Source organism: Balaenoptera borealis (genome assembly GCF_965194805.1).
Source record: "Balaenoptera borealis genome assembly, chromosome: 9".
NCBI classification, from domain to species: Eukaryota; Metazoa; Chordata; class Mammalia; order Artiodactyla; family Balaenopteridae; genus Balaenoptera; species Balaenoptera borealis.
This window is the reverse complement of record NC_138873.1, coordinates 22,499,956-22,523,359: the sequence shown is the minus strand read 5'-3', so window position 1 is coordinate 22,523,359 and position 23,404 is coordinate 22,499,956. Positions and strand designations below refer to the sequence as shown.

General features: G+C 38.2%; 1 protein-coding gene across 1 annotated transcript in view; it reads right to left on the bottom strand.

The window, feature by feature from the left end:
• Positions 1 to 3,902: 3,902 nt before the first annotated feature.
• Positions 3,903 to 23,404, bottom strand: part of LOC309635171 (uncharacterized protein) — a gene marked incomplete at its 5' end in the record, with an annotated part of 53,976 nt that continues 34,474 nt past the window's right edge. The window contains one exon of the mRNA XM_082406054.1: positions 3,903 to 21,829. The remainder of the gene's footprint in view (positions 21,830 to 23,404) is intronic.

Genomic DNA, 23,404 nt, shown 5'->3' with positions numbered 1-23,404 from the left:
AATGGTTTATCAATTTTGTTTATCTTATCAAAGAACCAGCTATTATTTTATTGATCCTTGCTATTGCTTCCTTCATTTCTTTTTCATTTATTTCTGATCTGATCTTTATGATTTCTTTCCTTCTAATAACTTTGGGGATTTTTTGTTCTTCCTTCTCTAGTTGCTTTAGATGTAAAGTTAGATGGTTTATTTCAGATGTTTCTTGTTTATTGAGGTAGGATTGCATTGCTATAAACTTCCCTCTGAGGACTGCTTTTGCTGCATCCCATAGGTTTTGGGTGGTCGTGTTTTCTCTCTGATTTGTTTCTAGGTATTTTTTGTTTCCTCTTGGATTTCTTCAGTGATCTCTTCGTTATTGAGTAGTGTATTGTTTAGCCTGCATGTGTTTGTATTTTACAGATTTTTTCCTGTAATTGATATGTAGTCTCATACTGTTGTGGTCGGAAAAGATACTTGATATGATTTCAATTTTCTTAAATTTACCAAGGCTTGATTTGTGACCCAAGATATGATTGATCCTGGAGAATGTTCCATGAGCACTTGAGAAGAAAGTGTATTCTGTTGTTTTTGGATGGAATGTCCTATAAATATGAATTATGCCTATCTTGTTTAATGTATTATTTAAGGCTCGTGTTTCCGTATTTATTTTCATTTTGGATGATCTGTCCATTGGGGAAAGTGGGGTGTTAAAGTCCTCTACTATGATTGTGTTACCATCAATTTCCCCTTTTATGGCTGTTAGCACTTGTCTTATGTATTGAGGTGCTCCTATGTTGGGTGTGTAAATATTTACAATTGTTATACCTTCTTCTTGGATTGATCCCTTGATTATTATGTAGTGTCCTTCTTCCTCTCTTGTAATAGTCTTTATTTTAAAATCTATTTTGTATGATATGAGAATTGCTACTCCAGCTTTCTTTTGATTTCCGTTTGCATGGAATATCTTTTTCCATCCCCTCACTTTCAGTCTGTATGTGTCCCTAGGTCTGAAGTGGGTCTCTTGTAGACAGCATATATATGGGTCTTGTATTTGTATCCATTCAGCCAATCTATGTCTTTTGGTTGGAGCATTTAATTCATTTCCATTTAAGGTAATTATCGATATGTATGTTCCTATTACTATTTTCTTAATTGTTTTGGGTTTGTTATTGTAGGTCTTTTCCTTCTCTTGTGTTTCCTGCCTTGAGAAGTTCCTTTAGCATTGGTTGTAAAGCTTGTTTGGAGGTGCTGAAATATCTTTAACTTTTGCTTTTTTGTAAAGGTTTTAATTTCTCTGTTGTAATCTTGGTTGTAGGTTTTTCTGTTTCATCACTTTAAATATGTCCTGTCACTCCCTTCTGGCTTGCAGAGTTTCTGCTGAAATATCAGCTGTTAACCTTATGGGGATGCCCTTGTATGTTATTTGTTGTTTTTCCCTTGTAGCTTTTCATATTTTTTCCTTGTATTTATTTTTGATAGTTTGATTAACATGTGTCTTGGCGTGTTTCTCCTTGGATTTATCCTGTATGGAACACAGCTTCCTGGACTTGATTGACTATTTCCTTTCCCATATTATGGAAGTTTTCAATTATAATCTCTTCAAATATTTTCTCAGTCCCTTTCTTTTTCTCTTCTTCTTCTGAGACCCCTATAATTCAAATGTTGGTGTGTTTAATGTTGTCCCAGAGGTCTCAGAAACTGTCCTCAATTTTTTTCATTCATTTTTCTTTATTCTGCTCTGCAGTAGTTATTTCCACTATTTTATCTTCTACGTCACTTATCCATTCTTCTGCCTCAGTTATTCTGGTGTTGATTCCTTCTAGAGAATTTTTATTTCATTTATTGTGTTGTTCACCTTTGTTTGTTTGTTCTTTAGTTCTTCTAGGTCCTTGTTAAACGTTTCTTGTATTTTCTGCATTCTATTTCCAAGATTTTGGATCATCTTTACTATCATTACTCTGAATTCTTTTTCAGGTAGACTGCATATTTCCCCTTCATTTGTTTGGTCTGATGGGTTTTTGCCTTGCTCCTTCATCTGCTGTGTGTTTCTCTGTCTTCTCATTTTGCTTCACTTACTGTGTTTGGGGTCTCCTTTTTGCAGGCTGCAGGTTCGTAGTTCCTGTTGTTTTTGGTGTCTGCCCCCAGTGGCTAAGTTTGGTTCAGTGGGTTGTGTAGGTGTCCTGGTGGAGGGGACTGTAGCCTGTGTTCTGGTGGATGAGGCTGGATCTTGTCTTTCTGGTGGTGATGTGATGTAGGGTGTCTGTGACCTTATTATGATTTTAGGCAGCCTCTCTGATGATGGGTGGGGTTGTGTTCCTGTTTGCTAGTTGTTTGGCATACGGTGTCCAGCACTGTAGCTTGCTGGTCATTGAGTGGAGCTGGATCTTAGCGTTGAGATGGAGATCTCTGGGAGAGCTTTTGCAGTTTGATATTACATGGAGCTGGGAGGTCTCTGTTGGACCAATGTCCTGAACTCAGCTCTCCTACCTCAGAGGCACAGGCCTGACACCCGGCTGGAGCACCAAGACCCTGTCAGCCACACGGCTCAGAAAAGGGAGAAAAAAAGAAAGAAAGAAAAATAAAGTTATTAATCTAAAAAATAAAAAAAATTATTAAAAATTTAGAAAAATTAAAATGTAATTAAGAAAAAGAAAAAAAAATGTAATTAAGAAAAAGAAAAAAAAAAAGTCAGACAGAACCCTAGGACAAATGGTAAAAGCAAAGCTACACAGACAAAATCACACAAAGAAGCATTCACATACACACTCACAAAAAAGAGAAAAAGGAAAAAATATAAATATATCTATACTAAAAAAAAAAGGAAGAGAGCAACCAAATCAATAAACAAATCTACCAATGATAATAAACTAAGATAAACATAAAACCAGAAACAAATTAGATGCAGAAAGCAAACCCCAAATCTACAATTGCTCCCAAAGTCCACTGCCTCAATTTTGGGATGATTCATTGTCTATTCAGGTATTCCACAGATGCAGGGTACATCAAGTTGATTGTGGAGATATAATCTGCTGTTCCTGAGGCTGCTGGGAGAGATTTCCCTTTCTCTTCTTTGTTCGCACAGCTCCTGGGTTCAGCTTCTGATTTGGCCCCGCCTCTGCGTGTCGGTCGCCTGAGGGCGTCTGTTCTTCACTCACACAGGACCGGGTTAAAGGAGCAGCTGCTTCGGGGGCTCTGGCTCACTCAGGCTGGGAGGAGGGAGGGGTACGGAGGAGGCGGGGTGAGCCTGCGGCGGCAGAGGCCGGCGTGACGTTGCAGCAGCCTGAGGCGTGCCGTGCGTTCTCCCGGGGAAGTTGTCCCTGGGTCACGGGACCCTGGCGGTGGCGGGCTGCACTGGCTCCCGGGAGGGGCGGTGTGGAGAGTGACCTGTGCTCGCACACAGGCTTCTTGGTGGCAGCAGCAGCAGCCTTAGCGTCTCATGCCCGTCTCTGGGGTTCGCGCTGATAGCCACGGCTCACGCTCGCCTCTGGAGCTTGTTTAGGCGGCGCTCTGAATCCCCTCTCCTCGCGCACCAGGAAACAAAGAGGCAAGAAGAAGTCTCTTGTCTCTTCGGCAGCTGCAGACTTTTCCCCGGACTCCCTCCCAGCTAGCTGTGGTGCGTTAGCCCCCTTCAGGCTGTGCTCACGCAGCCAACCCCAGTCCTCTGCCTGGGATCCGACCTCCGAAGCCCGAGCCTCAGCTCCCAGTCCCCGCCCGCCCCGGTGGGGGAGCAGACAAGCCTCTCGGGCTGGTGAGTGCTGGTCGGCACCGAGCCTCTGTGCGGGAGTCTCTCTGCTTTGCCCTCTGCACCCCTGTGGCTGCGCTCTCCTTCGTGGCTCCGAAGCTTCCCCCCTCTGCCCCCCGCAGTCTCTGCCCGAGAAGGGGCTTCCTAGTGTGTGGAAACCTTACCTCCTTCACAGCTCCCTCCCACTGGTGCAGGTCCCATCCCTATTCTTTTGTCTCTGTTTTTTCTTTTTTCTTTTGCCCTACCCAGGTATGTGGGGAGTTTCTTGCCTTTTGGGAAGTCTGAGGTCTTCTGCCAGCGTTCAGTAGGTGTTCTGTAGGAGCTGTTCCACGTGTAGATGTATTTCTGATGTATCTGTGGGGAGGAAGATGATCTCCACGTCTTACTCCTCTGCCATCTTGAAGGTCTCCCCTATTGTCCTTCTAATTCATAGCGGGTTTGCATAAACCCGAGGCAAGTCACTTTATACAGTATTTAATTCTTCAGTGACAGCATGAGGAAGGGGAACAAAGACTCTCTTCTTTTACGGAATGAGTGATGCTCCCCTGAACTACAACCTCAGACCACAGTGCGGACACATAGAGGCTGCCTTTGGCTGTAAGAAAAGCATGCTCTAAACTAGAACACAGCCTCCCTTAAACAAATACTCTATGTGATTAGATTACATACTATTTGAATAAAACAGTCGTATTCATGTTTTCATAGGTCTTTATCCTCACTGAAATAGAGCAGTCTGTGATCATGTCAGGCATTTGTTAATTTCTCTCTGTGTCTCTCTTGTCTCTGTTTATCTCTCTCTGTGTCTCTGTCTCTGTCTCTTTTTCTGTTTCAAGTAGAGATAAGTCATCTGAAGCTAAGAGAAGTTAAATGTCTTGCCTAAACACCAGAAGGTTCCAGTGGGTGCAGAGCATACTAGATGCAGAAAGGGAGATTTGCATCCCTTTAATCCCATAAGTGGCTTACCGTCTTTTTCTGGAAAAGAATGCCTACACTTTTTCCTCTAATTCTGGAATTACCATCCTTCTGTTTATCCAGGCACAAGCCTCAGGACCATTTCATCTCCACTTTTGACATCAAAATCCAAGATCCCTTGATTCTATCTTGGCAGTGTTCAAAACATTTATTTTCACTGAAAAAGCCTTACTGCCAATTTCCCTGCCTAGACTATTGCAATAAACACATAAATATATTAAACATTCAACCCATTTTCTACACTGCCAGAGTAGTCTTCTTAAAGTTTTGAATACTTCACTACCTGATTCAACTATCCATTGATGAGTGTAGGATGAAAACCACAACCTATTTAACATGATTTTCAAAATATGAACTCTTTGTTTCCTATCTGAATACTTGATTCCCTTACTTCCCATCTAGTCATCCAAGAAAAGAAGACTTAGTCTTTCCCAAGCATGGCTGTGCTTTTCTGATTCTGTGCTGCTTCTCACTCTTTTCTCAGCATCATATCTACAGCTAAAGTTTATTGAACTTATGCCATGCTCTGGGTTCTGCTTAAGCAATGTGTATACATTATCTCACTAATCCCTCACAACAACCCCATGAGATGAGTTTTCTTCTTCCTATTTTATAGTTGGTAAGCAGAGATTAAGTAAACTTCCAGAGTTATAAAGCAAGTGGAAGCAGAATGTGAATCCACTTTTATTTGACACTCTTCTCCTTTCCTTCTCTTATTTGGAAAATTTCCCAACTTACATGTTCTATCTCAGACACAAATATTGTGTTCCCCTTTTTATGTTCTTTGTGTCATGTTGTATTTAATTTGTTAATACCATTAAGGATTTTTGCAACTAAGCTGGTGAGGAATATTTGTCTGTAGTTTTCTTATCCTGAATTCTTTTTTCCTTTCTGATTTTTGCATCAGACGAATAATGGGCTCATAAAATGAGTTGGGGAATGTTCCCTTTTCTTCTATTTTCTGACGGAATTTGTGTAGAACTGATATTACTTTTTTCTTTAATGTTTGATGGGATTTACCAATCAAGCCATCTAGGCTCAGACTTTTCTTTATAGAAAGCATTTTAATTATTAATTCAATATTTGAATTGAAGTAGGGCTATTCGGATTTTCTGTTTCTTCTTGAGTCAAATTTTGACAGTTTTCTTTTTTTCAAGGAAACTGTTCATTTAACCAAAGTATTATATTTATTTGTATAAGATTTTCCATAATATTATCTTTTGATATCTGTAGAATCCTCTTGAAACTGAGCAGGACCATGTCGGATCCTCCTGGGTATGAAAGCCTTTCCATGTCCCCCGTTTCATCTCTGTAGGATAAAGGCTTCAGCCTCCTAGACCTTCCCTGAGTTCCAAAGGGCAGATTCAAACAGTTACTAATCAGGGAAGGGAAGGAATGTAAAAACAAAGAATGAGCAGTCAAGAAACAAGAGTGCAGCATGGGACAGGGTCCTGGTTCCTCCTCAAGGGATAAACAGAACAATCTGGTACATATCTCTGAGTTCTTCTACAGGAACTAAAGCCCCCACCCAGGTGGAGGATGGTAACTTCAGGCTGAGGATAAGATTCCTGGAACACCACCCTGTTACCTCACCACCAACCAACCAGAAGAAAGTCACACCCTGCAGTTCTCACCCCCAGTTTTGCTTATAAAAACTCTTCCCTGAGAACTATTGGGGAGTTTGGGGTTTTTTGAGCATGAGCCACCCATTCTCCTTGTTTGGGCCTTGCCTTTCTCTGCTCTAGACTCCAGTGTTTCTGTTTGTTTGGCCTCACTGTGTGTCAAGCACAGGAACTTGCATTCAGCAACACTCTCATCTCTTTCATTCCTGACATTGATAATTTGTGTGTTTCCTCTTTTTTTATTGACCAGACTAGCTAGAGTTTCATCAATTTTATCCAAATTTTCAAAAATTTCCTATTTCTTCTTATTTCACTTATTTTCCTTATTCCTCTATTCTATTTCATTGATTTCTGCTCTTTCTTTGTTTCATTCATTCTACTTAGAAAGGATTTAATTTTAGCTTCTTAGATTGAAAGCTTATATCATTGATTTTAGATCTTCCATTTCTAATGTAAGTATTGAATGCTATAAATTTCCCTTTAAGCACTGCTTTGATTTCATTCCACAAATTTTGCAATATTGTACATTCATTATCATTCATCTCAAAATATTTTCTAATTCCCCTTTTGATTTCTTCTTTGGCCAATGGGTTAATTTAATTTCCAAGTATTTGTTTAATTGCCAAGTTGTTTAATTTCTAAATATTAAAGGGAATTTCCAGCTATGTTTCTGTTTGAATTCAATTTTTTTGTTGTTAGATGATAGGGTTTAAGGCTGACCACCCCAAGATATGCCACTCTGGCATGTGGATTATTTCAAGCTGAAATCAACCAAGGCCCAAAAGATTCAAGAAGAAGTTTTGGAATTCCCCTTTACTGCCTTACAGAATTTAAGATAGAAGGCCTGCTCCAGGAAGAAGATATCACCATAGATAACTATAGTAAACTATGAACTTGTATGGTAGGCAGGGAGAAACCTAGCAAGGCCCTTTTGATCAAAGTCCTCTCTGTGTCCCATTGTCTCTAGGTGGCTCAGCCAACATTTATTTAATGAACATTAACTCTTTTCATCTTCCTGTGAATTACCTTACTTCCCTGTGAAGTCCCAGACCCCTACTTCCTTCTCCTTAGTCCAGAATGACATATATACCTCATCTTGACTTACTGTCTTTGGGTTTCTTCAGGCTTTTGTGAATTTCCCATATGTGCTTGATAAACTTGATTTTTCTCCTGTTAATCTGCCTTATGCCATTTTAATTATTTGACTGGCCAAAAGAACTAGGAGGGGAAGTTGGGGAGGAATATTTCTCTCCCCAACATAAAGAACACACTTCCTTTCAATCCTTTAAGTTTAACAAAACTTTTTTGTGGTAAATATTACAAGTATGCTTGAAAAAATTGTGTATCATGTTTTTGCTGTATGGTGTCTTTTATGCATGTCAATTAGTTAGTTGATAATTGTTGAAGTCCTCCATATTCCTCCCAATTTTCTGTCTTCTTTTTCTATTAGATACTGAGAGAGGAGTACTGAAATTGTTGGGGGTGGAGGAAGTTTTCCTCTATCCCTCTGGTTCCGACTTGTTTAAGAATTAAATTGACATGAGACTGATTAACAGGAGAAAATCAAACAGAAGTTTAATAACATGTGTACATGGGAGAGACCAAAGAAAACTGAGTAACTCGCTAAAACAGCTGAAGTTCTCACCTTAAATACCATCTTCAACTAAAGCTAAAAGAGGATGTTGAGGGTGGGGAGAGTCAGTTATGGGGGGTTGCCAGGAAAAGCACAGTAAACAAGGGTAAGGTTGTGCAGATTTAAGTCACCGTCTTCTCCATTGATAAGGGCTTCTAGAATATTAATCATCCTTTTCTTCTTGGTAATTGAGGGAAACACCCTTACAAATGGAAGTTTCTCTTGTAAATGTAAATGTTTTTTACAAAAAGGCAACTCCTACTTGGTTTTAAGAGTATCTCCCATGACGGCTGTTTCTTAGAAAATAGGCAGCTTAAAATAATTAATATGCCAAAGAGACATATTTTGGGGTGGCAAATTCTGCTCCCCTACAAAATCATTTACTAAAGTTTTAAATGTATCTATTTCTCCTTTCATTTATGCCAGTTTGGGGAACTCTGTTATTAGGTGCATGTTCATTTAAAATTGTTGCATCTCCTATTGGATAGAATCTTTTAACTTCATGAAATACTCCACTTTTATGTAGTAATATTCTGGGGCTAGAATTTTATTTTGTCTGATATTCAGATAGCAATTTCAGTTTTCTTATGCTTATTGTTTGCGTGTACATTGTTTTCTAACCTTTTCTTTCAACCTATTTATGTGTCTCTTTTCAGCAGCATAGAGTAGAATCCTGCTTTTTAAATCCAGTTTTACATTTTCTGCCTTTTATTTTGTGTGTTTGGTATATCCACATTTAATAAAATTATTTATATTGTGGATTTTAAGTCTGCCATTTTGCTGTTATTTTTGTTTCATTTTGTTCCTCTACCCCTCCTTCCTTGTTTTCTTTTGTGTTAAGCAAACATTTGCAGTATATTAATATAAATCTTATATTGACATTTTTATGTCTTAATTTATTAGTAATTACTCCAGGGATCATAAATGCAACTTTTATCAAAATCTACCTAATTAATACTGAAATGACTTCCAATTGAATATAGGAAACTTTTGACATTATAGTTCTATTTATCCCTCCTATCTTTGCATTGTTTTCAACTCTATACATTATAATTCCAACAATACAGTAGTATAAATTTGGCTTTAAATATGCAAATATATATTTTTAAAGCCTATAAAAAAAGATAAAATAGATATATTTGTGTTAACTCATATATCATATATCATATATTTATCTTTCCCAGTGCTCTTTATTCCTTTCAGCATATCTGAATTACCCTCTGGTGCAATTTTCCTTCAGTCTGAAGGGCTTTCAATTGCATTTTAAATAGTGTAGCTAGAATTAACTTCACTCAATTATTTTAATCTCAAAATGTCTTTAATTTAGCTTTAGTTTCACAAGATAATTTCTCTGAGTACAGATATCTTGAATAATAATTTTTCTTTCAGAAAATTGAATACATCACCCCAATATTTTCTAGCCTCCATTGTTACTGATGAAAGGTCAAACGTTAATTATACTATTATCTCTCTCTAGGTAATATTTCATTCTCTCTTGCTGTTTTCAGACTTTCTGTTTACCTTTGGCTTTCATTAGTTTGAATCTGAAGTGCCTGAGTATGATTTTCTCTGTTTTTATTCTACTTAGGTTTCACAGAGCCTCTAGGATTTATAAGTTTATGTTTTCCAACAAATTAAGAAAAATTTAAGCCATTATTTCTTTAAATGTTTTTCTCTGCCCATTTCTTCAGTCTTTTCCTTCTGGAACGCTAATTACACGTGTGCTGCAACACTTGATATTGTCACAAAAATGTTTTCATATTCTTCAATTTTTCCTTTTTTTCTACTTGTCAGACAGGTTAATTTTTTTTTAATAAATTAATTTTTTTTTAATTTATTTACTTTTGGCTGCATTGGGTCTTTGTTGCTGTGTGCAGGCTTTCTCTAGTTGCGGTGAGTGGGGCTACTCTTCATTGCAGTGTGCAGGGTTCTTATTTCAGTGTCTTCTCTTGTTGCAGAGCATGGGCTCTAGGCGTGCAGGTTTCAGGAGTTGTGGCATGCAGGCTCAGGAGTTGTAGCTTGCGGGCTCTAGAGCACAGGCTCAGTAGTTGTGGCACACAGGCTTAGTTGCTCTGCGACATGTGAGATCTTCTCGGACCAGGGCTCGAACCCGTGTCCCCTGCATTGGCAGGTGGATTCTTAACCACTGCACCACCAGGGAAGTCCCAGACAGGTTAGTTTTTATTGACCTGTTTCAAGTACACTAATTTTTTTCTTCTGTCATCTAAAATCTACAGTTGAGCTTATTGCCAGTTTTTTACTTTGGTTATTGTACTTTTAATTTTTAAAAAATATTTATTTACTTATTTATTTTGGCTGTGCTGGGTCGTAGTTGCGGCACACAGGATCTTTAGTTGCGGCATGCCTGTGGGATCTAGTTCCCCACCTAGGGATCTAACCCAGGTCCTTGCTTTGGGAGCGCAGAGTCTTACTCACTGGACTACCAGGGAAGTCTCTATTGTACTTTTTAGATCTAGAATTTTTAGTTTTTTAAAATAATTTCCATTGTTCTATTGGTATCCCCAAATGTTTACTCATTAATATATATATTTTTAAATTATTTGAACAAATTTCCTTTCACTATTTGAATATACTTTTAGTACTGTTTTGAAGTTTATAACTGTTAAATTGAACCTCTGGGCCCACTTTAAGTTACTATCAACAGGTCTGTTCCCTGGTTTTTGTTTTTGTTTTGTATAACTTTTTTCAAAACTAATAAATTTTAGTTGGAAATTAGGCACTCAAGAAACCATGGAATCTGTTTTGCTCTTCTGAGCAGTGTCAGTGTTTTTGTCTAGTAGTCTGGAACTTGCCTGGACTCAAATTATGAAAACTGTCTCCATGAGGTGTGTGGTAACATGTCTCTGCTTAGTTTTTTTGGCTTTCAGTTGCTGTGGTTTTTGTTTGTTTGATTTTGTTTTTTAGCCGGCATCTGGAAGATTCCATAGCTCAAGAGAAAAAAATTCATATGACAAAAAGTGTGTGTGTGTGCATGTGACTTGTCTTAAATTTGCTTGATGAAAATTGACAGTTGTAGGACTGTTAACGCACTGGGAGTTTCTCCACCACACTGCCATACCAATGGACTGTTTCTTGCCAAGGTGCTATGTTTTTACATTTTCTCATTCAGTCTTGCCTCTTCTTCCAGAACATGATGCCAGCGGGGTTCAGGGGTGCTTGAGAGATCATCCAGTCTCCCCTGATCTAGTTGTCCCAAACAAACAATAGGTCATTGGTTTAGACTTTGGAGGTTTCTACTTGCTTTGAAGAACTCTGACTGACCTCTGTCATCTCTGCCTGAGGTCTTGTCTTTGTGTTCTCTCTTATAGTGGCCAGGATTTTACCCACTTAGGATCCTTTTTATTTATTATGGTTCAATATCATAAGTGCTTCCTAACATCATCAAACATGGAGTTATTTGGATTTGGCTCCTGACATCCAAAAACCAGAATTCTGAAAGCAATTAAAATCACATGGAAAAGATTCAAATAATAACAAACATTTGCCTAGATTTTGCAATTTTTCAGGCATTGCTCCACCTATTATCTAACACGATCTGCACTATGTGTGGAATAGGTGTTGCTATAATTCCAATTTTACCAAAATTAAGTGTTCAAACTTTTTAGACAGCAGTTGTGACACATAGCAGCTATGATGCGTATTCATGGGATGCACGAGATGATCCTGCTCTAACGTCCCCGTGGACCATGCTACACGCCATTCAGCTGAGCGCCTCTGGAATTTTGGTAAGGGTTCATATTCATTTTCACTCCAAAAGCAATGTTTCTTTCATTTATACTATGCTTCCATAGCTATAATATTGTAGGACTAATAGAGATTATATTAAAAAATGTGAATTTTAGAATTCTAATCAATAACTCCATCCAAAAACCAAGAAAAGAAAAAATATTCTTGTATTTCAAACTTAGATTAAATTCAAACCATATATATTTACATATAATTACAGAGCTCATAACTCATATTTATGTAATATATAGCTCATCAATTTAAGCCAAAATATTAATTTTAACATATCATTATTTGACACATAAACATTAAGGAAAATACATAATGTAAGTAATTATAAGTTTCACAAGATAGACAAGGTGAAACGTGACCAAACAGGAAAGAAATATAGCATGAATATATTAGTAAATTACCTATAATGTGAGGCAGAAATTTAAGGTTAAGTTTGATTTGAAAAAAAGAAGCTTACCTTTTTAGGAAGAACTTTAGATGCACAAAAAAAATGAATAAGTAATTCATGAAAACATGGTATCCAATTCTTTATTCTAATGACAGGAATGGGAAACTGTTTTGATGACAAAAGAATACTACAAAAGTAGAATGTAATACTTTTGTTAACAATAATAATTACCGCAATTTATTGAATACCTACTCTGTGCCAGGCTGCATAATTAGTCAATGTTTTATGTTTATCATCCCTTTCAGTGAGATCTAAAAAGGAAACTTTATTACACTGTTCAAAATCGGATTAACACATTTGAAAATTGGCTGTAAATAATAGCACACACACAAAAAATGGTCTTTTACAGTTGGCAGTGGAAGTCTTACCAAGAGGAAGAAACCTTTCCCCAAAGAGGAACCAGTTAGTGACCCTGAAGAGTCAGGAAACAAGAGAGTCCTTAAGAAAAAGAGGGAATTCCCTTCCAAGGAGGAGCCACTCAGCAGTGGACCTGACGAGGATGCTGCCAGCGAGAGCAGCAGCTCCAAGAAAAAGAAAAAGCTCCGAAAGCTGCCCCAGGGAAAGCAGAATGGACATTTCCCTAATAGGGCATCACTTGCAGAGATATTTCCCAACCCATCCCCTACAGCCCAATAAAAATAAAAGCAAACAAACAAACAAAAAACAAACAAAAAAAACAAAACCAAAAAATGGTCTTTTAGTCTGGAATTATCACTCCACTTTCTATGAAATATCAAATATTCTCATTGAGTTCTATATACCTTAAACTCAGCAAATGTTGATTTTCTAATAATTAAATGTAAGAAATTCTAGATTTCATTAACCTAGCTCTGAGAGTTAAAAACAAAGGATTACGGAAAATAATTGTATATTATCTTGCCTGCTTTTATAATGATTCACTGAAAGGGTAATGTCTCCTTTAAAATGCAGTGGCCATTTCAACTATATTTGAATAGTCAATCTAGCCATTTTAGGATATGACTGTACAGTTCCCCGTGTGAGTGTGATGAAAAAGGCTGAAGACCAAACAATGTCCAAGAGGAATAGATTAATAGTTCTCTTGAGTTCCAGTGGAGACTGTTCCTACCCAAAGCAATGACCTCTGCCTTGATTATAAAAGTTTGTTGAGTCTAGCTGTGCAGAGAAAGCAAGATCCGAGATTCAGGTTCATTTGGGGAAACCATAAAAATGATCATGGGCTCACAGACATGACTCTTATAAATTTTGGCAAAGATTTCCACTTAAATCAATGGCCACATATAAAAAGAGGAATATATAAGTTAACAGTACAACTTTATACATTATAAGTGGCATTTTGCATTTAAACAGTAGCTATATTAAATTTAACATACTTACTTGGGGATGCTTATAAACTAAAACTAAACAAACAAAAACAACGTGTGGTATAAATGATGATTTCTTTGATACCAGCCATTATTTTTTAAAAGGGAGAAGAGAAGCTGATTATAAATGTATAAATACGGTTCAGAAACAATTAAGAAAAAAAATCATTATGGGTAATACTGTGGAATATAATGATTAAATATATTTTTAATGAAATTCATTTTAAAAAATATTTTATTGGTTGAATTAGTTTGGATTCTAGACATAGTTGCCCATGCCTAAATGCACTAACATTTTCCATGTCAAAATATTTTTTTTCCTGAAACTACCTAACTATTAGCAGCTGTCTATGTGAGAAGAGAGGGAGGATTGTTTTCACTTCACTCAAAGATTAATGATATTTTACAGCTTCAAACGAAGTTTTCAATTCTGGCTTTCATGGCAGGCACCTCCTTCTTGTCTCCTTTAATTTTATTGCTACTTTTTAAACATAATTATTCATTCTGTGGCATATTAAAATAGTCTACAAAGCAAAAGTTTTTATTGGAAGTAAGATTTTGCTAGCTGTTAACTCTGCAGAAGTACACTTCTCTCATTTACCAGGTAGCATTCCAATCATTTTTTTTGTTTTTGTTTTTGTTCAAATATTTAATGCTGGCTAAGAGATATGGAAAAGGGGTGTGAGAGGTGCGTTGAATTTGTTCTATTTTCCTCCAGGTTGAATTTCTTTTTGGTTCTCCAAAAGAGATGTTGCAAAATTTCAATGATAGAAATTAAGTTCTGCAATAGGGAAATTATTATCTACATTCATAATTCTCTGACCTGTCATCAGAGATGAAACGACAGTAGCACAGGGTCATCAATCTTTATGGGAAATCAGGATGGTCTCTGCCAAACTCGTCCAATTTCTGACCACCCACTTTCACTCCACTTCAAAAGCCTTGGATTTACTGGCCACTTTTTAAACTTGTGTGCGCTTCCAGCAGGAATAAAGCAGCCACAAAGGAAAAAATATATGAGGTACCTAGCATAGTCAAATTCACAGATACAGAAGTAGAATAGAGTTTACCAGAGGCTAGAGAGTGGGAAGACCGGGGAGTTACTGTTAATGGATATACAGTTTCAGTTTGGGAAGATGAAAAATTCTGGAGATGGATAGTGGTGATGGTTGACAGGCAATGTGAATGAACTTAACGCCAGTGAACTGTACACTCAAAAATAATTAAAATGGTGAATTTATGTAATGTTTATATTACAATAAAAATTTTGATATAGCTCAATACACCATTTTAACTGTAATTTGAAAAGGCATTTTGGAATGTTTCAATAAAATAAGTAAGAAATTACAAAAAAATGTATGTAATACAGACAGCAAGTATACAAATGGAACTTTAGAGAAATTATGAGAACCAGAGTTTGTTGTAATTTTCTTGTTAATCAAAAACAGGGCTGGTTTATAGAGAACTCAGAAAAAGTTGTTTCTGATGATGGTATTGCTCACAAAATTGTTGTGTTTCAAGGGTTTCAGTTCAGATGGGCTGAACACCCAGTTTACCTGGCTTGTACATTTGCACTGTAAACATGAAAAAACACTAAGCAATCTTCAGTGATCACATCACACTTCCACAGTCCACGATGTGTGTACTTTACTCCATAGCAGTTCAGCCAGACAATGACATTTGAGATAGCAAAATCTATTACACCACAATTCAAGGACTGCTGGCTACAAACGATAACCAGGGTGGGAACGGTCAGATACTAAACAGAGTCACAGAATACAAATTGGTATGAATTAACTAGTTTTTCTGGTAGTAAATCTTGCCTTCTTCACTGAGGGGATCTTTTTTTTTTTTTTCCATTGAAAAATGCGATTCTACTTTGAAATTATTATTAATAACGATAGCTCCTATCATCTTTAAGCTCCAGTTCTGCCACACATTTTACAAGTACTACCTCTAAGCATAATAACAGTTAATGAAGATAGGCATCATTTATTTCCCCTCATAGACATGGAGTTGGGCTCAGAGAGGCCAGTCCTTGCCAAGCCCACCTAATGAGTGAACAGTAGAGACCGGGTTTATAGATTGGGTTTATATTCCTGCTTCTGTGGTTCCCAAGCGTGTGTGTTTTCCCACTGTGCTCTGCTTTCTACTGGACCCCAAGTTTATCGCTTATTCTTCTGGATTCAGGGCCTCTAACCTCTTGATTTTTTACTCTCTGAGACCTCTATTCCAAAGTTAAATTCCATGTGCTTCATTTTAAACAAATTTGATTCCTCAATCCTTTTTCTCATCTATGTTCTAACAGCATGTCTTATTTTCAGTTATATTTCTTGGCCTGGGATTGTGCTTTTCTTTGTTTCCAATTGTTCTGACTCTGTCAGACAATTCTTACTAACAATAAAAGTAGCTTCTCCAAGACCAGTAGAGAGAAGGTGTGATTAAAAGCACTGTTAAAGAAAGTAAAAAGTCCAAACTCTGGTGATATTTCATACCAGTTGGCACAGCAAATATCAAATGAATAATCAGCGATCCAATTAACTATGCATAAACTTGTAGACAAAATATGTCCAAAAGTTTACATGTGAATAGGTATCTTTGACTGAAAAATAATTTGTATAAATTTGTATGATGTTATACCTATTTCTTCAAGCAGTTAAAATTTTAAACTAGTCATCATTCTGCTTAGGAAAAGAGGGATTTAAAAATCTAAGTCAACTTCTTCCTTCCTAAAAACTGAACAAAGCTCACTTGCTCTTTCATCTGAATTCTAACAATTCTTCAGTCTTATCTAGGGTTTTCACCACATCTCAGTCCTACCATGAGTTCGCTTTCTTGCTTGATGTTAGTGATCCATCAATGCAATCACTATCTTGCAGACACCGTTCTTGGATAGTGTGATGGGAACTACTGGAGACCAAGTCCTCCATATGCACTCCGGCTTCGTTCCCAGTTCCCTCTTGCTTCTCAAGGACACCACCCCTGCAGTTACCCTCCACTCCTATTGTCATCAGTTTCTTCTTCTTTCCTGAATCATTTATATCAAACTACAAACATACTGTTGCATCTCCACTTGGAGAGAAACATCTGTGCCACACTCCTTTTCAAGAATACCGTGTTCCATTGTTCTGCTCTGCTTCAAAGCTATGTATCTTGAAAAATTTGAATATTGCCAATTGTTCCTCAGCCTCTTTCATTATGGTTTCTGGTCTCACCACTCCACAGACACTGCTCCTGTGAGTCACCGGGGAGCTCTATGTTGCCACATCCAACATAGATGGATGTGGCAACATAGAGTTTTATCAGCGATGTTAACATAGCTGAGCTCGTCTTCCATCTTGAAACATGTTCTTTTGGTTTCTATGAAAATGCATTTTCCTGTTTTTGTTCTACCTCACTTGTCACTCCTTCTTTGTGTTCTTTGCTGGCCCTTCTTCCTCTTTATGCATTGGCTTGTCCCAGGGCATGGTCTCAGCTCCCTTCTCTTCTCTATATGTCACCCTGGATAACACTCTGACTCATTCTAAGAGCATTAAATGTCACTTGTATGCTGATGATTCCCACATCTACTCCTTAAACTCCAGATACATAAACCAATTGTCTATTTAGTATCTCTACTTAGACTCTGTAGTCATCTCACACTCAACATGTCCCCTTTCCTCCAAAACTACCCCTTCCGCAGTGTCAGCCTTTACCCACCACCACCCGTTCAGCTGTTCAAGACTAAAACCCAGTTGCCCTCCTTGATTCCTCAGCATCCTGCATCCAAACCATTATAATTCATGTCACCTCAACCTCCAAAACTTGTCCTGAATCTGTCTACTTCACTCTCCATCTTTACAACCAACACCCTAATCCAAGCCACCATTACTGCCTACCCCAGACCTCTGTAATACTCACCTAAGTGGTCACCATGCCTCCATTATTCTTTTTAATCCATTCTCAACCCCGCTTCCAACTGTCAGATCCCCATTTAAACTCCTTAATAGCATACCATAGTACTTAAAAGAAAATTCCAACTCTGTAACCTGATTTATAAGACTATAAAATCTGACCCCTGCTTATATCTCTGCACTCATTTTCTATTTTTCCCCTTTACCCACTATGCTCCAGCCACAACCTTTATTTATTTATTTTTTAATATTTATTTATTTGGCTGTGCAGAGTCTTAGTTGTGGCACGTGGGATCTTCGCTGCAGCATGCGAGATCTTTTTTAGTTGTGGCATCCGGACTCTTAGTTGCAGCATGTAGGATCTAGTTCCCTGACCAGGGATCAAACCCGGGCCCCCTGCATTGGGAGTGCAAAGTCTTAGCCACTGGACCACCAAGGAAGTCCCCAGCCACAACTTTTAAACATTTAAATGTGTTCCTGCCTTAGATTTTTGTAGTAGCTACACTCCTCTGCTGTGAATGCCCTTCTCTCAAATTTTTGTATAGCTGGTTCCATTTTGTCAATCAGGTCTCAGCTGAAGGTGCTTTCTATAGGTAACCAATCCAAATTAAAACACCTTGTTCCAGGAATGGTTTTCACATTTTTTTAAAGCAGTGACTGCTTAGTTATATCTAGATAATACTTCTATGGGTTCCCATTGCATTTTCTTTTTAAGAAAATCATTGAAATGTGTTCTGTCAAAGAAAAACCAGAGCTGGATAGTAGTTAAAGTGGTAAAAGCAGATTTTAATTAGGAATTATTGCAACAGGGAAAAGAGACCTCAGTATAGAACTGGATTCATTTCCTAATACAGCAAGGAAAAGTGAGGATTTATAGTAAGTAGCAGGGTAGATGGAAAATTACTGAGAGGGAACAACAGAGGTAAACGGAAATTTCTGCCTAAACCAACATGACAAAATTCTTGCCAAAGAGAAGCCAGGATGATCAGATACTACCTGGCAGGGTGTGAGGATGAGGAATCAGATCATATACTGAGGGCGGGGATTCTGGCTAAACTGACTTAGTGGGATTCTCACTAAAACTAGACTTTCGAGGAATGCCCAAGGATGGGGCCTAGTCAGGTTCACAGGAATCTGTCTAGAGTTTCGTCAAGGAGAGTCTCTGTCAGTTCCAACACATCTGAAATGTAAAACTGGTTGTTTGTTCTGCTCTATAAATTCATCGGCTGCATAAGTCTAAATGAAATAGCAGGCTGTTCTTTGTGTTAAGGAGTGTGTTTATCCTTTTTAATTAATCAGCTTTTAAAATTAATCAACTTTTTCTCCAATTGTAGAAAAGTATCTTGGATATAAATTTCTGCACCAATAAAGGATATTAGTTTTGGTTTCACAAAGTGTTTACCTCTACTCCAGGTTTGTCATTCTTCCATAGGGAATTTGATTTTCTCCTCTCTCACGTGCGCGCACACACACAGACACACAGACACACACACATGCGCACACACACACACTTTCCATTTTCTGCAAAATCCTTGGAAAACTACTCTGATCTTTAAAATACAGATCACAGAAAACTTATATAGAATCAACACAGTTGAGCAAATGCATAATAAAAACTTTTACTTCCTGTTTATGCTTATCTCTTTTTGGCCAGACTTAACGAATATCATCAAACTTCAAGTGATACATCTGCTGTTTAATACATTTGAAATGGAAAGGTAAGACTCCCCACATAAAATAGGTCCCTTTCCATTATTTAAATATCTTTGACATTTGACCGTATATTGTTTTATCGATTCGTTAGACAACAGTTGTTATATCAGTCAGCATCAGCTAGATTTTACCTTAGTAACAAATAACCCCAAATCTTAGTGGCTTATAGGAACAAAAGCTTATTTGTCACTTACACTATATTTCCCCTGTGGTTGGCTGAACCCGTTCCACATCAGCCTCATTCTGGAATCCAGGCTGATGCCAGTTGCTGTGTCAAAGGAAGAGACAGTGACAAATTGCACTCTATATTTTAAAAACTTCTGTCCCAAAATGATACACGTCATGTATACTCACATCCTATCTTCCAAAGCAAGTCACATTATCTTGCCTAACATCCAAGGGAAAGGTTGGAGTACTCCTACCGTGTGCAGAGAAGGTGAAGCAACACCCTGATAAACAGCCCTAATGACTCCCAGACCTGTATCATGTACAAATAGCGAAGGATCATGTGTAATTGTATAAATTAACAAGAATGCAGCCAACCATACTTTGTCTGCATGATGTCAAGCATCAAGAGGTTAGATAACTTTTATGTGGGTTTGGACTAGATAAGAATCAAGTCTTCATTACTTCATAAGGCTCTTGAACCCATTACTTCGTTTCTATTTCCATTGTTTGCACAGTATTCATTCTCTCATCTGGTGTTACTGCCGTCTTCTTGCATAAATCTTCTCTGCTGCAGTCCATCCTGATTAGCTCTCCACAAACGCTGCTTTCATCATGTGACTCCCTTGCCAACAAGATACATAAAAACAGAAGACAGTTAAAAATGAGACAAACTCTTTAGCCTGACTTTTCAAGCCTTCCACAGTCTACCAGCAATTAGCCTTTATTTTCCTAGAATTGACAAATGCAGCCAGACTGTTTGCTCACTTACCCTCAGATATTTATCACCTTTTCCTACATTGTTGTTGTTGTTGTTTTGGCTGCGCTAGGTGGCTTGCAAGATCTTAGTTCCCTGAGCAGGGATTGAACCTGGGCCCCCAGGGGTGAAAGCACCAAGTCCTAACCACTGGATCACCAGGGATTCCCTACATTGTTAAAAATAGTTCTCCTGCTTCAAATTCTCACTCTTTGCCTCTTTTGCTGTCACTCTAACCCGTTCTTCAAGACTTAACTAAACTTCCAACTCCTCTATGAAATTTTATTCTACAAACAATTGCTAAAGAAGCTTGCCATTGATCTCAGGTAAAACCTTAGAATGCAATGCTTGCTTGCTTAATTAATTAATTAACTTTCATTGAGCACCTAATATATTCCAGGCAGTGTGGTAGTTGCATGTTAGAAGGTCTAATAGACATCTCAGACTAACCATGTCCAAAATTGAACTCTTGATTTTTCCCCCCCAAACGTGCTTTTCTCTCATTCTTCTCCAACCCTGTTATTAGCAGCTCCATTTACTCAGCTGTATATGTGAAAAACCCAGAGTATACCCTGTCTCTGCTTTATCTCATACTCCGTATCCGGTTTATCAGCAAAACTCCTTCAAACTATCGCAAGTCCAATTACTTCTCACCACTTCCATCTCTACCTCCACAGTTCAAACCATCATTATCTCTTTTTTTTTTTGATTGTGCAGCCTACTAAATAGTCTTCTGCTCATGCTTATGAACTCCCTAGAGTCTATTTTATGTATACGTCAGACTGTGTTCTTTTCTTTCTTTTTTCTTAATTTATTTTTTAAAATTTATTTATTTTTGGCTGTGTTGGGTCTTTGTTGCTGCATGCGGGCTTTCTCTTGTTGCGGTGGTGCACAGGCTTCTCATTGCGGTGGCTTTCTTTTGTTGTGGAGCACGGGCTCTAGGTATGGGGGCTCAGTAGTTGTGGCACGTGGGCTCAGTAGTTGTGGCTCATGGGCTTAGTTGCTCCGCGGCACATGGGATCTTCCCGGACCAGGGCTCAAACCTGTGTCCCCTGCATTGGCAGGTGGATTCTTAACCACTGCACCACCAGGGAAGCCCCAGACTGTGCTCTTTTCTAGTCAAAATTACTACAATGACTACTTATCTTACAATAAAATCCAAAGCTTGTTTTCTTGCCCACTAGGCATAAAATTTGGCCTTTTGCTGTCTCTCAGACCACATTCCATTTTTTTCCCTCAAGTTCAGCCTCTCGGTTCTCCTTGCTCTGGTACGCAGGACAAGTCCATACTGCCACTGAGCATTTGCGCTTGCTTGTTCTTCTTGTTTGGGAGACTCTTCCTTTCTACAACTGCCTGACTCTATTCTCCACTTCAGTCAAGTCTCTTCTACAATGACATTTTACCAGAGAGGCTTTCCATGACTACTCTGTAGAAAATAACACCTGACATCCCTATCTTCTTTAATCTCTTCCTGCTTTATTTTTTCATGGAACTTATCACCATCTATATTCTTTATCTCTTTCTCTCTATTTTTTTATTACTTTACTATCTACTTCCCCTCCCACTACAAGTGGAATATGAGCTTGACAAACGCAGAAACTTTATTTTTGTTCACGGCTGTCATGACAGTGTCTAGAACAATACTTGCCATATAGTAGGTGATTAATATTTTTACCAAATGAATGAATGAATGAATGAAAAGGGCAATTAATAATTACCTGGATGAATATAGCTCTCATTATGGCATTTCTTCCCATATTTGATTTTCTTATATAATTCAGGAGTGTTTCCCAGTTTTTGAAACTGTGAAGTTTACAACAGCAATGTATTATATATATACAACTGGATTCTCAGAAACATTAATGAATACCCACCCACCTAGTGAAAGCGAGCTTTGGAGTGCTTCTGAAAACTGGGTAATGCAATAGCAGAAGCACCTATATGCTTGCATTTCCCTATATATCTTTTTCCATGCATTTCTTCTGACCAGACTGTATACTAGAACCTCTCTGTAAATCTTCCAAATATAGGAAACATAATTATTAAATTTGCATGTAGCAAAAACTTGGAAAAGATTGTTAACAAGATTAATGAAGGAATCAATTTCTTCAAACTGATACACTGGATTGAATTCAACAGGATAAGATGTACTCAGCAACCAGACCATGGATTCAGATTAGTGCATTAGGCAGGATGGGCTTTCTGACTTGGTGACAGCTCCTGTGAAAACACTTGGGCCAACACTCAGGAGAGGCCATGAGGGCAAAGCAGTCACTCAGATCTTGGTATGGGCTCTCCCTCCCCTTGTTCGTTGCATGATCTTGGGTCACTTGCATAAATATTTTGAACTTTAATTCCTATTTAAAGACATTTTGTCTTTAAATAGGAATAATAATCATTTGTGAAGAAACTGAATTGGGGGAGGCATGATATTTTTGTGAGATTAACTTTTTGTTTTCCTTTCTTCCTCTGCTTATTTCCCCTTCTCCTGCTCCCTTTTCAATCTTCTAGCGGGTGTATGCTCATAGCTTCTGGAAATGGTGGGGCAGAGGAGAAAATAGAAGGCATTCAGGATGTCTGCATTTGTTTTTCATAACTTTTTGAATGCAGGTTCAATCCCAGTTCCCTCATCAGGGATTGAACTTGTGCCCTCGGCAGTGAAAGTGCAGAGTCCTAACCACTGGACCGTCCAGGAATTCCCATGTTTTTCATAACCTTAAGCACCAAGAGAACGGAGGGGAGTTGAGGTACAGACAAAATGTTGAGACACAGCAGAGAAAGAGAAACTATCTCTCCCTTCTCAAGTTGGAGGGAAGGAAAAGAGATGGTGGGGGGCAGTACTGAGAGCAGGGGGTTAAGTGGTTTCCTGCACCCTGCCTCCCAGTTAGAGACCCAGAGAGGAGTCAAGGTCCCAGAGAGAGAAGGGCTCCTTGATGGACAGTTATGGCCCATCAGGGAGTCAAGAAAGAGCCATGAACCTGGAGGACCCTCACCGACAACCTGTGTGAACCGATAAGCAGACAGCTTGGTACCTGCTGACACAGATAAGTCAAGGACTGCTTTTATGCTGCACCCCACACCCTGCCCCACCTCCCCAGCCGAAGAAAATAACAAGCCTCGTGAAAGGGGAGGAATCCGATTGATTAAGGCAGAAGGAGAGATTAAAACAAAAATTGGGTTGAATTATTTACAGATTAAGGTAATGCCTTGAACAACTTTGATTTGTTAGAATTAAATTTATACACTCCTTGGCACACAGTAGAAGATCAATATAATAAAAGCTACTCCTACTCCAACTATAAATATCTTATATGGCTGTTCAAAAGGTCAATATTAACTTTATTTACACAAGAGTAATCTTTAGTTCAGGAAAGGTAA